This window comes from Mycteria americana, chromosome 1, assembly GCF_035582795.1.
Source record: "Mycteria americana isolate JAX WOST 10 ecotype Jacksonville Zoo and Gardens chromosome 1, USCA_MyAme_1.0, whole genome shotgun sequence".
In the NCBI taxonomy this organism is placed as follows: Eukaryota; Metazoa; Chordata; class Aves; order Ciconiiformes; family Ciconiidae; genus Mycteria; species Mycteria americana.
This window is the reverse complement of record NC_134365.1, coordinates 1218011-1229608: the sequence shown is the minus strand read 5'-3', so window position 1 is coordinate 1229608 and position 11598 is coordinate 1218011. Positions and strand designations below refer to the sequence as shown.

At 74.7% G+C, this 11598-nt stretch overlaps 1 long non-coding RNA gene across 1 annotated transcript; it reads left to right on the top strand.

Annotated features, from left to right (window-relative positions):
• Window positions 1–7681: 7681 nt before the first annotated feature.
• Window positions 7682–8716, top strand: LOC142404534 (uncharacterized). Its single transcript, XR_012773890.1, has 3 exons — window positions 7682–7792; window positions 7867–7887; window positions 8671–8716. It is a non-coding gene; the product is annotated as an uncharacterized LOC142404534 (long non-coding RNA).
• Window positions 8717–11598: the final 2882 nt, after the last annotated feature.

Sequence of the window (11598 nt, the reverse complement as noted above, 5' to 3'; positions counted from 1 at the left end):
ACGCGAGGCCGCGCGGGGGCGAGGGGGGACGGGGGGCGGGGGGACGCGGAGGGGACGCCGCGGCCATCTGCCGGCGCTGAGCCCCCCGCCCGGCCCCCAGCCCGACGCCAGGTTCTTCCGCATCGACCTGCCCAACAGCGGGAAGGTGGTGCTGGCCCGCGCCCTCGACTTCGAGAGCCGGCAGCAGCTGGAGGTGGTGGTCACCGCCGTGGTGAGCCCCCCGCCGCCGGCGGGACCCCCTGCCCGCCCCCTGCCCGCGCCCTGCCCGCGCCCCTGCCCGCGCCCCTGCCCGCGCCGACCCGCCCGTGTGGGCACGGGGACCTGGAGGACACGCCGTGGCCCTTCTGCCCGCCCCGTGTCCCTGTGTCCCCTTGTGTCCGTGCCGTCTCCATCCCTGTGTCCATGCAGCCCCACTGCCGTGGGTCTGGGGACCTCTGCCTGCCCCATGTCCCTGTGTCCCCTCGTGTCCGTGCCGTCTCTGTCCCCATGTCCATGCAGCCCCACCACCGTGGGTCTGGGCACCTCGTGGCCGTGCCGTGTCCCCCCCCATGTCCCTGTGTCCCCTCGTGTCCGTGCCATCTCCATCCCCGTGTCCATGCAGCCCCACTGCCGTGGGTCTGGGGACCTCTGCCCCCCCCATGTCCCTGTGTCCCCTCGTGTCCAGACCGTCTCTGTCCCCATGTCCATGCAGCCCCACTGCCGTGGGTCTGGGGACCTCGTGGCCGTGCCGTGTCCCTGTGTCCCCTCGTGTCCGTGCCATCTCCACCCCGTGTCCATGCAGCCCCACCGCCATGGGTCTGGGCACCTCGTGGCCGTGCCGTGTCCCCCCCCATGTCCCTGTGTCCCCTCGTGTCTGTGCCATCTCCGTCCCCATGTCCATGCAGCCCCACTGCCGTGGGTCTGGGGACCTCGTGGCCATGCTGTGTCCCCTCGTGTCCGTGCCATCTCCCCCCCGTGTCCATGCCACCCCACTGCCGTGGGTCTGGGGACCTCGTGGCCACGCCGCGTCCCCCCCACCTCCCTGCGTCCCCCGTGTCCCTGCCACCTCCCCCCCGTGCCACCCCTCCGCCGTGGGTCTGGGGACCTCGCGGCCATGCCGTGTGTCCCCCGCGTCCCCTCGTGTCCCTGCCATCTCCCCCCCGTGCCACCCCTCCGCCGTGGGTCTGGGGTCCTCGTGCCCGCGCCAGTCCTCGGGGTCCCCCGCCCCCACCCCACCCCGGCGCTGCCGTGACGCACGGAGGGTGCGCGCGCGTGGGGGCGACGCCGTCCCCCGTCCCCCCGCCGTGCCGCCGGCCGATCCCCGCTGTCCCCGCTAATTGGGGGTGACGTGACCCCGCCAGCCCCCGGCACCTGCCCTCAATCCCCCTCATTTCCCTAATGGGCGCCCGGCCCCCCCGCGCCCGCGGGCCCTGCCGGGGGGGCACCCGCCTGCCGGCACCCCCTGCCCCGCGCCGGGACCTCGGGGGCACCCCGTGTCCCCTGGGGGGCCCAGTCCCTGGGGGTCCCTGTCCCATGGGGGTCCCTGGGCCGTGGGGTCTCTGTCCCCTGGGGGTCCCTGTGCCTGGTGCATCCCCATGCCTGGGGGTCCCTGTGCATGGGGGTCCTTGTCCCCTGGGGGTCCCTGTCCCCTGGGGGGCCCTGTCCCATGGGGGTCCCTGGGCCGTGGGGTCCCTGTCCCCTGGGGGTCCCTGTGCCTGGGGGTCCCTGTCCCCTGGGGGTCCCTGTCCCATGGGGGTCCCCGTGCCTGGGGGTCCCTGTCCCATGGGGGCCCCTGTGCCGTGGGGGTCCTGCCCCATAGGTGTCCCTGTCCCCTGGGGGTCCCTGTCCCATGGGGGTCCCTGTCCCTGGGTGTCCTTGTCCCACTGGGGTCCCTGTGCCTGGGGGTCCCTGTCCCCTGGGGGTCCCTGGGCCTGGATGTCCTTGTCCCGTGGGGGTCCCTCTGCCTTGGGGGTCCCTGTCCCTGGGGGTCCCTGTCCCCTGGGGGTCCCTGTCCCTGAATGTCCTTGTCCCCTGGGGGTCCTTGTCCCGCGGGTGTCCTTGTCCCACTGGGGTCCCTGTCCCTGGGGGTCCCTGTCCCGGGGGTGGGGGGGGACACACGGCCTGCGCCCAGCCGGGCAGCACCCCAGCGTCTCCCAGCAGGCAGGGCTCGCCCCCCCCCCAGCCCCCCCCCCCCCAAGCAGGGTCCGGGGGAGCTCTCTGCCCCCCCCCCCCCCCACGCCGTCCGTCCGTCCGTCCGTCCGTCAGGAGATGAACACCAAGGAGCGGTTCAACGCCTCCGCCCGCGTGCGGGTGAACGTGCTGGACGGGGACGACCAGTACCCCCAGTTCCTGCCCTGCACCCCCCGCGCCCACCGCGGCCTCACCGTCTGCACCAGCCCCGTCTACACCGCCAACGTCACCGAGGGCCAGCTCCAGGTGGGGACGCGGGGGCGGCGGGGGGTGCCGGGGGGCCGAGGTGGGACCCTTCCCCCCCCCCCCCCCCCGCCCGTGTTGCCCACCCACCCCCCCCTCCCCCCCCCGCCCCCCCAGGGGGGTCCCCTGAGCTTCAGCCCCGGCTCCGTCTACGCCGAGGACGGGGACAGGGGCCTGAGGGCGGCCGTCACCTACGCGCTGCTGGCAGGTACGGGCGGGGCGCGGGGGGGCAGGGACACACGGACACGGGTGGGCAGGGACACGGGTGGGCGTGGGCGGGCAAGGACGCGTGGGCATGGGTGGGCAGGGACACACGGACACGGGTGGGCAGGGACACGGGTGGGCGTGGGTGGGCAGGGACGGGTGGGCAGGGACACATGGACATGGGTGGGCAGGGACATGGGTGGGCACAGACACACAGACACAGGTCGGCAGGGACATGGGTGGGCATGGACACATGGACATGGGTGGGCAGGGACACAGGTGGGCGTGGGTGGGCAGGGACACACAGACACGGGTGGGCAGGGACAGGTGGGCAGGGACACACAGACATGGGTGGGCAGGGACACATGGACACAGGTGGGCAGGGACACGGGTGGGCATGGGTGGGCAGGGACGGGTGGGCAGGGACACAGGTGGGCGTGGGCAGGCAAGGACGCGTGGGCATGGGTGGGCGGGGACACAAAGACACGGGTGGGCAGGGACATGGGTGGGCAGGGACATGGGTGGGCAGGGACGCAGGTGGGCAGGGATGTGTGGGCATGTGTGGGCATGGACACACGGACATGGGTGGGTATGGACACATGGCACGGGTGGGCAGGGACACGGGTGGGCAGGGATGTGTGGGCATGGACACACGGACACGGGTGGGCAGGGATGCGTGGGCATGGGTGGGCATGGACACACGGACATGGGTGGGTATGGACACATGGCACGGGTGGGCAGGGACGTGGGTGGGCAGGGATGCGTGGGCGTGGACACACGGACATGGGTGGGCATGGACACACGGACATGGGTGGGCGTGGACAGATGGACGTGGACACATGGACGTGGGTGGGCCTGGGTGGGCGGGGACACACGGACGTGGGTGGGTGTGGACACACGGACATGGACATGGGTGGGCAGAGCCGGCTGCAGTGCCCGGGGGGGTCACAGGGCCAGTCCCCCCCCGCGCCCCCCAGTCCCTGGGGCAGGCGGGGGGGTGTCCATGCTGGGGGGGGGTCCCTGCTGGGGGGGGTCCGTGCCGGGGGGGGTTATGGCACCCAAGGGTGCTCCAGCCCGGAGGGGTTAACCCCCCCGTATCGGTGCTCGAAGGGTTCATAAGCCCCCCCATCTGCTCCCCCCCCAAAAAAGGGGGGGTTCTCCCAGCCCTGGGGGTGCAGGTTTGAAGGTGCGAGGGGGGGGGGGACGACGACGACATTGGGGACCCCCCCCAGGGATGCCCCGGGGGTGGGGGAGGGGGGAGTTTCTCACCGTGCCCCGTGGTGGGGGAGGGGGTGAGGGTCCCTGGGGGGGCGGGGGGGGGCGGGGGTCCCCAGCGGAGCCCTGCCCCCCCCCCCCAGGCCAGGAGAGCGGCCGCTTCCACATCGACAACGCGACGGGGGCCATCACGCTGCTGCGGGCCGTGGAGAGCAGCCGGCGGACCCCCGCCATCAGCCTGAGCGTCATGGTGGGGGGCACCCCCGGGGGTCCGGGGGCATGGGGGTCCCCGGGGGGACGGGGATGAGGGGGGAGATGGGGGGCACCCAGGGGGATGGGGGCACCCCCGGGGGGTGGGGGGCCCGGGGGGATGGGGGTCCCTGGGGGGATGGGGATGAGGGGGGAGATGGGGGTCCCCAGGGTGGGGGATGTGGGGGGGGATGGGGGTCCCGGGGGCGGTGGGTGCTGCCCGGGGCTGGGTGACCCCCATGGCACCGGGGGCTTCCCCCGGCGCTGCGGTGCCGGGCAGCACCCATGGGTGCAGGCTGGCGGGGGGGGGGGGGGGGGGGGGGCTCACGGCGGGTGCCCCCTCCCCCCCTCCCCTCCCCTCCCCCCCCGCAGGCCTCGCAGGTGAATGACGCCAACAAGTACGCGGTGACGCAGGCGGTGGTGCGGGTGCTGGCCGCCAACCGGCACCCGCCGCGCTTCGCCCGCTCGACGTACCGGGCCTTCGTCCCCGCCGGCACGCACGAGGCCGCGCTCCTCCTCACCTTCGGCGGGCGGGTGCTGGCCCTGCGCGCCCACGACCCCGACTTCCCCGAGGTGGGCGCGGGCAGGGGGCGGGCAGGGTGCAGGCAGGGGTTGCAGGCAGGGGGCTGAGGCAGGGGGCGGGCAGGGTGCAGGCAGGGCGCGGGCAGGGTGCGGGCAGGGGTGCGGGCAGGGGGCGGGCAGGGGGCGGGCAGGGGGGCGGGCAGGGGTGCAGGCAGGGGTGCAGGCAGGGTGCAGGCAGGGGTGCAGGCAGGGGTGCGGGCAGGGTGCGGGCAGGGGTGCGGGCAGGGGGCTGAGGCAGGGCACAGGCAGGGCACAGGCAGGGCGCGGGCAGGGTGCGGGCAGGGTGCGGGCAGGGGGCTGAGGCAGGGCACAGGGGGCGGGCAGGGGTGCAGGCAGGGGTGCAGGCAGGGTGCAGGCAGGGGTGCAGGCAGGGGTGCGGGCAGGGTGCGGGCAGGGGTGCGGGCAGGGGGGCTGAGGCAGGGCACAGGCAGGGCACAGGCAGGGCGCGGGCAGGGTGCGGGCAGGGTGCGGGCAGGGGGCTGAGGCAGGGCACAGGCAGGGCACAGGCAGGGTGCGGGCAGGGCACAGGCAGGGTGCAGGCAGGGTGCGGGCAGGGGTGCAGGCAGGGTGCAGGCAGGGTGCGGGCAGGGTGCGGGCAGGGTGCAGGCAGGGGGCTGAGGCAGGGGGCGGGCAGGGTGCAGGCAGGGCGCGGGCAGGGTGCGGGCAGGGGTGCGGGCAGGGGGCGGGCAGGGGGCGGGCAGGGGGCGGGCAGGGGTGCAGGCAGGGGTGCAGGCAGGGTGCAGGCAGGGGTGCAGGCAGGGGTGCGGGCAGGGTGCGGGCAGGGGTGCGGGCAGGGGGCTGAGGCAGGGCACAGGCAGGGCACAGGCAGGGCGCGGGCAGGGTGCGGGCAGGGTGCGGGCAGGGGGCTGAGGCAGGGCACAGGCAGGGTGCGGGCAGGGCACAGGCAGGGTGCAGGCAGGGTGCGGGCAGGGGTGCAGGCAGGGTGCGGGCAGGGTGCGGGCAGGGTGCGGGCAGGGTGCAGGCAGGGGGCTGAGGCAGGGCACAGGCAGGGTGCGGGCAGGGTGCGGGCAGGGTGCAGGCAGGGTGCGGGCAGGGGTGCGGGCAGGGGTGCAGGCAGGGGTGCAGGCAGGGTGCGGGCAGGGTGCAGGCAGGGTGCAGGCAGGGTGCGGGCAGGGCGGGCAGGGGGCGGGCAGGGTGCGGGCAGGGTGCGGGCAGGGGGCTGAGGCAGGGGGCTGAGGCAGGGTGCAGGCAGGGTGCGGGCAGGGTGCGGGCAGGGCGCGGGCAGGGGGCTGAGGCAGGGTGCCCCCCCGCAGGGTGTGAACCCCCAGGTGCGGTACAGCCTGCGCCCCCCCGCCGGCCGCGGGCAGCTCTTCCAGGTGATGCCCAACGGGCTACTGGTGGCCCGCGCCGACCGCCTGCGGCCCAGCCAGGCCTACAGCCTGCAGGTGGGGGGGCTGGGGGGTGCAAGGGGGGGTGGGGGGGACACAGGGGGGTTGGGGGGTATCGGGGGGGCTGGGGGGTACAAGGAGACTCGGGGGGTACAAGGGGAGTTGGGGGGCACCAAGGGGGCTGGGGGGTCAGCGGGGAAATTGGGGGGTACTGGGGGAGTTGGGGGGCACAGGGGCAGTTGGGGGTGCCAGGGGGAGTTGGGGGGTACAAGGAGACTTGGGGGGCAAGAGGGAGGTTGGGGGGTACCAAAGGGGTTGGGGGTAGCCGGGGGAGTTGGGGGGCACCGGGGGGCTGGGGGTACCAGGGGGGTTGGGGGGTACAAGGGGAGTTGGGGGGCACCGGGGGGGGTTGGGGGACAAGGGGGGCTGGGGGTAGCAGGGGGAGTTGGGGGTCACCGGGGGGGTTGGGGGGCACGGTGGGGACGGGGACATGGGGTGGGGGGGGGGGGACACGCGGTGGGGGGGCTGGCGGTGGGACCCAAGGCGGGCGGGGGGGGGGCAATGGGGGAGGAAATCAGCGGGGCGGGGAGCACCCACGGGAGCCCCGCGGGGCAGGGAGGGACCGGGGGGACCCTGGGCCCGTCCCCCCCGGGGGGGGGGGGGCACCCCCGGGTCCCCCCCGGCGCCCCCCCAGTGCCGCCGGCGCCCAGGTGCTGGCGCGGGACGAGGAGTCGGGGGAGACGGCGAACGCCACGGTGGAGCTGGAGGTGCTGGGGCCGGGGCAGGCGGGTACGGAGGGGGCTCTGCCCCCAGGCCCCCGCCCCATGGCACCGGGACCCCCCCCAGGGTCCTCTCCTGCCCCGCGGCACCGGGACCCCCCAGGGATGGGGTCCCCTCCCGCCCCATGGCACTGGGACCCCCCAGGGATGGGGTCCCCTCCTGCCCCACGGCACCGGGACCCCCCAGGTCACCTCCTGCCCCACGGCACCAGCACCCCCCAGGGATGGGGTCCCCTCCCGCCCCACGGCACTGGGACCCCCCCCAGGGGTGGGGTCCCCTCCTGCCCCACGGCACTGGGACCCCCCCCAGGGTCCTCTCCTGCCCCACGGCACCGCCCCCCCCCAGGTCCCCTCCCACCCCACGGCACTGGGACCGCCACCAGGTCACCTCCTGCCCCACAGCACCGGGACCCCCCAGGTCCCCCCCTGCCCCCCAGCCCCGTGCCTCCCCCAATGTTGGGGTCCCCCTGCCCCCCAGCCCCCTGTCCTCCACTATTGGGGTCCCCCCCCCTGCCCCCCAGCCCCCTGCCCCCCCCCGGGTTCCCCCCTGCCCCCCAGCCCCCTGCCCCCCACTGTTGGGGTCCTCCCCCTGCCCCCCAATGCTGGGGTCCCCCCCTGCCCCCCAGCCCCGTGCCCCCCACTATTGGGGTCCCCCCTGCCCCCCAACCCCCTACTATTGGGGTCCCCCCCCTGCCCCCCAGCCCCCTGCCCCCCACTGTTGGGGTCCCCCCTGCCCCCCAGCCCCCTGCCCCCCCTGCTGGGGTCCCCCCAGCCCCTGCCCCCCCCGACGCTCCCCTCTCCCCGCAGCCCCCCGGGACCCCTCGGAGGCGGGGCCGGGCCGCAGCCGGCTGCAGGCGGGGGGGGCTGGCGGGGGGGCTGGGGGCCCTGCTGCTCCTCGCCGCCGCCCTCCTCTTCCTCGCCCTGCGGGCCGCGAAGCAGCGCCGGCGGCAGCGGGGGGGGCCCGCCCGGGCGGCGCTGGCCGCCGAGAAGCACCCCAACGTGGTAGGGACCCCCCCGCCCCCCCCCCCCCCGTGCCTCCGGGCCCCCACCTGACTCCTCTCCCCCCCCCCCCGCAGAGCCTGAGGTGGTTCCAGCCGGTGAGTTCGGGGTGGGGGAGGGGGGACCCCCCCACCCCGGGGTGGGGGAGGGCAGGCCTCGGCACCCCCCCATCCCCCATCCCCCCCCAGGGTGCTGGGGAGGGTGGGGGAGGGGCACAGCATCACCCTGCCCCCACCCCCCACCCAAGGGTGCTGGGGGGTGGGGGAGGGGCACAGCATCACCCTGCCCCCACCCCCCACCCAAGGGTGCTGGGGGGTGGGGGAGGGGCACAGCATCACCCTGCCCTCACCCCCCCCATCCCCCACCCAAGGGTGCTGGGGGGGGTGGGGGAGGGGCACAGCATCACCCTGCCCTCACCCCCCCCATCCCCCCCCAGGGTGCTGGGGGTGGGTGGGGGAGGGGCACAGCATCACCCTGCCCCCATCCCCCACCCAAGGGTGCTGGGGGGGGTGGGGGAGGGGCACAGCATCACCCTGCCCTCAGCCCCCCATCCCCCACCCAAGGGTGCTGGGGGGGGTGGGGGAGGGGCACAGCATCACCCTGCCCTCAGCCCCCCATCCCCCACCCAAGGGTGCTGGGGGGGGTGGGGGGAGGGGCACAGCATCACCCTGCCCTCACCCCCCCATCCCCCACCCAAGGGTGCTGGGGGGGGTGGGGGAGGGGCACAGCATCACCCTGCCCTCAGCCCCCCCCCGTCCCCCCCCAAGGGTGCTGGGGGTCCCCGGGCTGGGCGGGGTGCTGGGGGGGGGGTGTCCCCTGGGTGGGGGGGGGGTCCCTGGGGGGGGGGTCCCCACTGACCCCTCTGCGCCCCCTCCCCCCAGGTCCCCGCCGGGAAATCGTCGCCGACCCCGCCCAGCCTCTACTGCCCCAGCGAGGGGGGGGAGGGCACCCCCGCCCCTCCCCCCGCCCCGCAGCCCCCCCCCACCCCCAAAGCCCAGAGCAACTCGGTGGGGGTGGGGCGGCCGGGGGAGGGGTCCCCTCCCCCTTCCCCTCCCCCTCCCCCTCCCCCCGCCCCCCCCGCGGCGGAGGAGGCTGCGGGGGGGCGGGGGGAGGGGCGGGCACCCCCGGGGGGGCTCCCGGCCCTGGAGGAGGGGAGCGAGGAGGAGGGGGCGGGGCCCGGGGTGCCCCTCCCCCCGCGGCGGCTGCTGGAGGAGCCCATCGAGTGCTGAGGGGGGAGGGGCGGTCGGGGGTCAGGGGTCAGGGGTCAGGGGGCGCGGGAGGGGTTGGGGGCGCTGCTGCTGCGGGGGCCGGCACCAATAAAGAGAGGAGAGAGAGGGGCGGCCTGCGGCACTGGGGGCACTGGGAGGGACTGGGAGGGCACTGGGAGGGCACTGGGGGGTTACTGGGGGGCACTGGGGGGTTACTGGGATGAACTGGGAGGCACTGGCATGTACTCGGGAGTTACTGGGAGGCACTGGGGGTCACTAGGGGGTTACTGGGGGGCACTGGGAGGTTACTGGGATGAACTGGGAGGCACTGGCATGTGCTGGGGGGTTACTGGGAGGCACTGGGGGTCACTAGGGGGTTACTGGGGGGTTACTGGGATGAACTGGGAGGCACTGGCATGTACTCGGGGGTTACTGGGGGCACTGGGGGTCACTAGGGGGTTACTGGGGGGCACTGGGGGGTTACTGGGATGAACTGGGAGGCACTGGCATGTACTAGGGGGTTACTGGGAGGCACTGGGCGGTTACTGGGATGAACTGGGAGGCACTGGCATGTACTCGGGGATTACTGGGGGGCACTGGGAGGGACACTGGGAGGCCCTGGGGGTCACTAGGGGGTTACTGGGAGGCACTGGAGGGCACTGGGATGCACTGGGGGGACACTGGGATGCACTGGGAAGCACTGGGGGGGGAACTAGGGGGGTGCTGGGAGGCACTGGGGGAGCACTGGGTCACACTGGGCAGGTGCTGGGATGCACTGGGGGGGGACTGGGAGACACTGGGGGGGGACTGGGAGGGCACTGGGAGGCACTGGGATGAACTGGGAGGCACTGGGATGAACTGGGGGGCACTGGGATGAACTGGGGGGACACTGGGATGAACTGGGATGCACAGGGGGTACTGGGAGGGCAGTGGGGGGGCACTGGGATGCACTGGCGGGACACTGGGATGAACTGGGGGGCACTGGGGGGACACTGGGATGCACTGGGGGGGCACTGGGGGGCACTGGGATGCACTGGGGGGACACTGGTATGCACTGGGAGGTACTGGGGGACACTGGGGGACGCTGAGAGGCACCCAGAGGGCACTGGGAGTCCACTGGGATGAACTGGGAGGCAGTGGGGGGACACTGGGGTTCACTAGGGTTCACTGGGGGGGCACTGGGAGGCACTGGGAGTGGCACTGGGGCTCACTGGGAGGGACACTGGGGGGCACTGGGGGGGTGCTGGGAGGCACTGGGGGGGCACTGGGTCACAGTGGGGGGTGCTGGGAGGCACCGGGATGCACTGGGAGACACTGGGGGGGTGACTGGGAGGGCACTGGGAGGCACTGGGATGAACTGAGGGGCACTGGGAGGGCACTAGGATGAACTGGGGGGGCACTGGGAGGGCACTGGGGGGCACTGGGAGGCACTGGGGGTCACTAGGGAGTTACTGGGAGGCACTGGGGGGCACTAGGGGGTTACTGGTATGCACTGGGAGGGACACTGGGAGGCACTGGGGGTTACTGGGATGCACTGGGGGGCACTGGGAGGGCACTAGGATGAACTGGGGGAGCACTGGGAGACACTGGGATGCATGGGGGGGACACTGGGAGGAACTGGTAGGGCACTGGGAGACACTGGGGGTCACTAGGGGGTTACTGGTATGCACTGGGAGGCACTGGGGGTCACTGGGAGGGACACTGGGAGGCACTGGGGGGCAGTGGGAGGGACACTGGGATGCACTAGGGGGCACTGGGAGGGCACTAGGATGAACTGGGGGGGCACTGGGAGGGACTGGGATGCACGGGGTGGACACTGGGAGGGCACTGGGGGGACACTGGGAGGGACTGGTGGGGCACTGGGAGGGCACTGGGATGCACTGGGGGGCACTGGGAGGTACTGGGGGTCACTAGGGGGTTACTGGGAGGCACTGGGGGTCACTAGGGGGTTACTGGGATGCACTGGGAAGCACTGGGGGGGGCACTAGGGGGGTACTGGGAGGCACTGGGGGGCAGTGGGAGGGACACTGGGAGGCACTGGGAGTCCACTGGGATGAACTGGGAGGCACTAGGGTTCACTGGGGGGGCACTGGGAGGGACACTGGAAGGCACGGGGGGGGGTCACTGGGATGAACTGGAATGAACTGGGGGCCACTGGGAGGGACTGGGGGGCACTGGGAGGGACACTGGGAGGCACTGGGGGGTTACTGGGAGGCACTGGGGGTCACTGGGGGGTTACTGGGAGGCACTGGGGGTCACTGGGGGGTTACTGGGAGGCACTGGGCGGTCTCGGCCCCGCCCCTCTCGCACCCGGGCGCCCCCTCGTGGCCGCTCCGCGCCCCCATTCCGCCACGCCCCCGGGGCGGTGCCGCCCTGACCACGCCCCTTAAAGGGCCCGCGGGGCCGCGCTCACCGCGAGGAGCCGGGGGGTCCCGGGGTCCCCTGGGTGCCCCCCCCCCCCCCGCCGTGACCCCGCGTGGCCGTGGGCGGCTCTGCCAGGAGCCTCGCGTGGGTGTTGGTGCCTGAGCCCGCGGGGTCCCGGGCGGCAGCGTACTGGGATGTACTGGGGGGTACTGGGAGCACTGGGATGTGCTGGGGGGT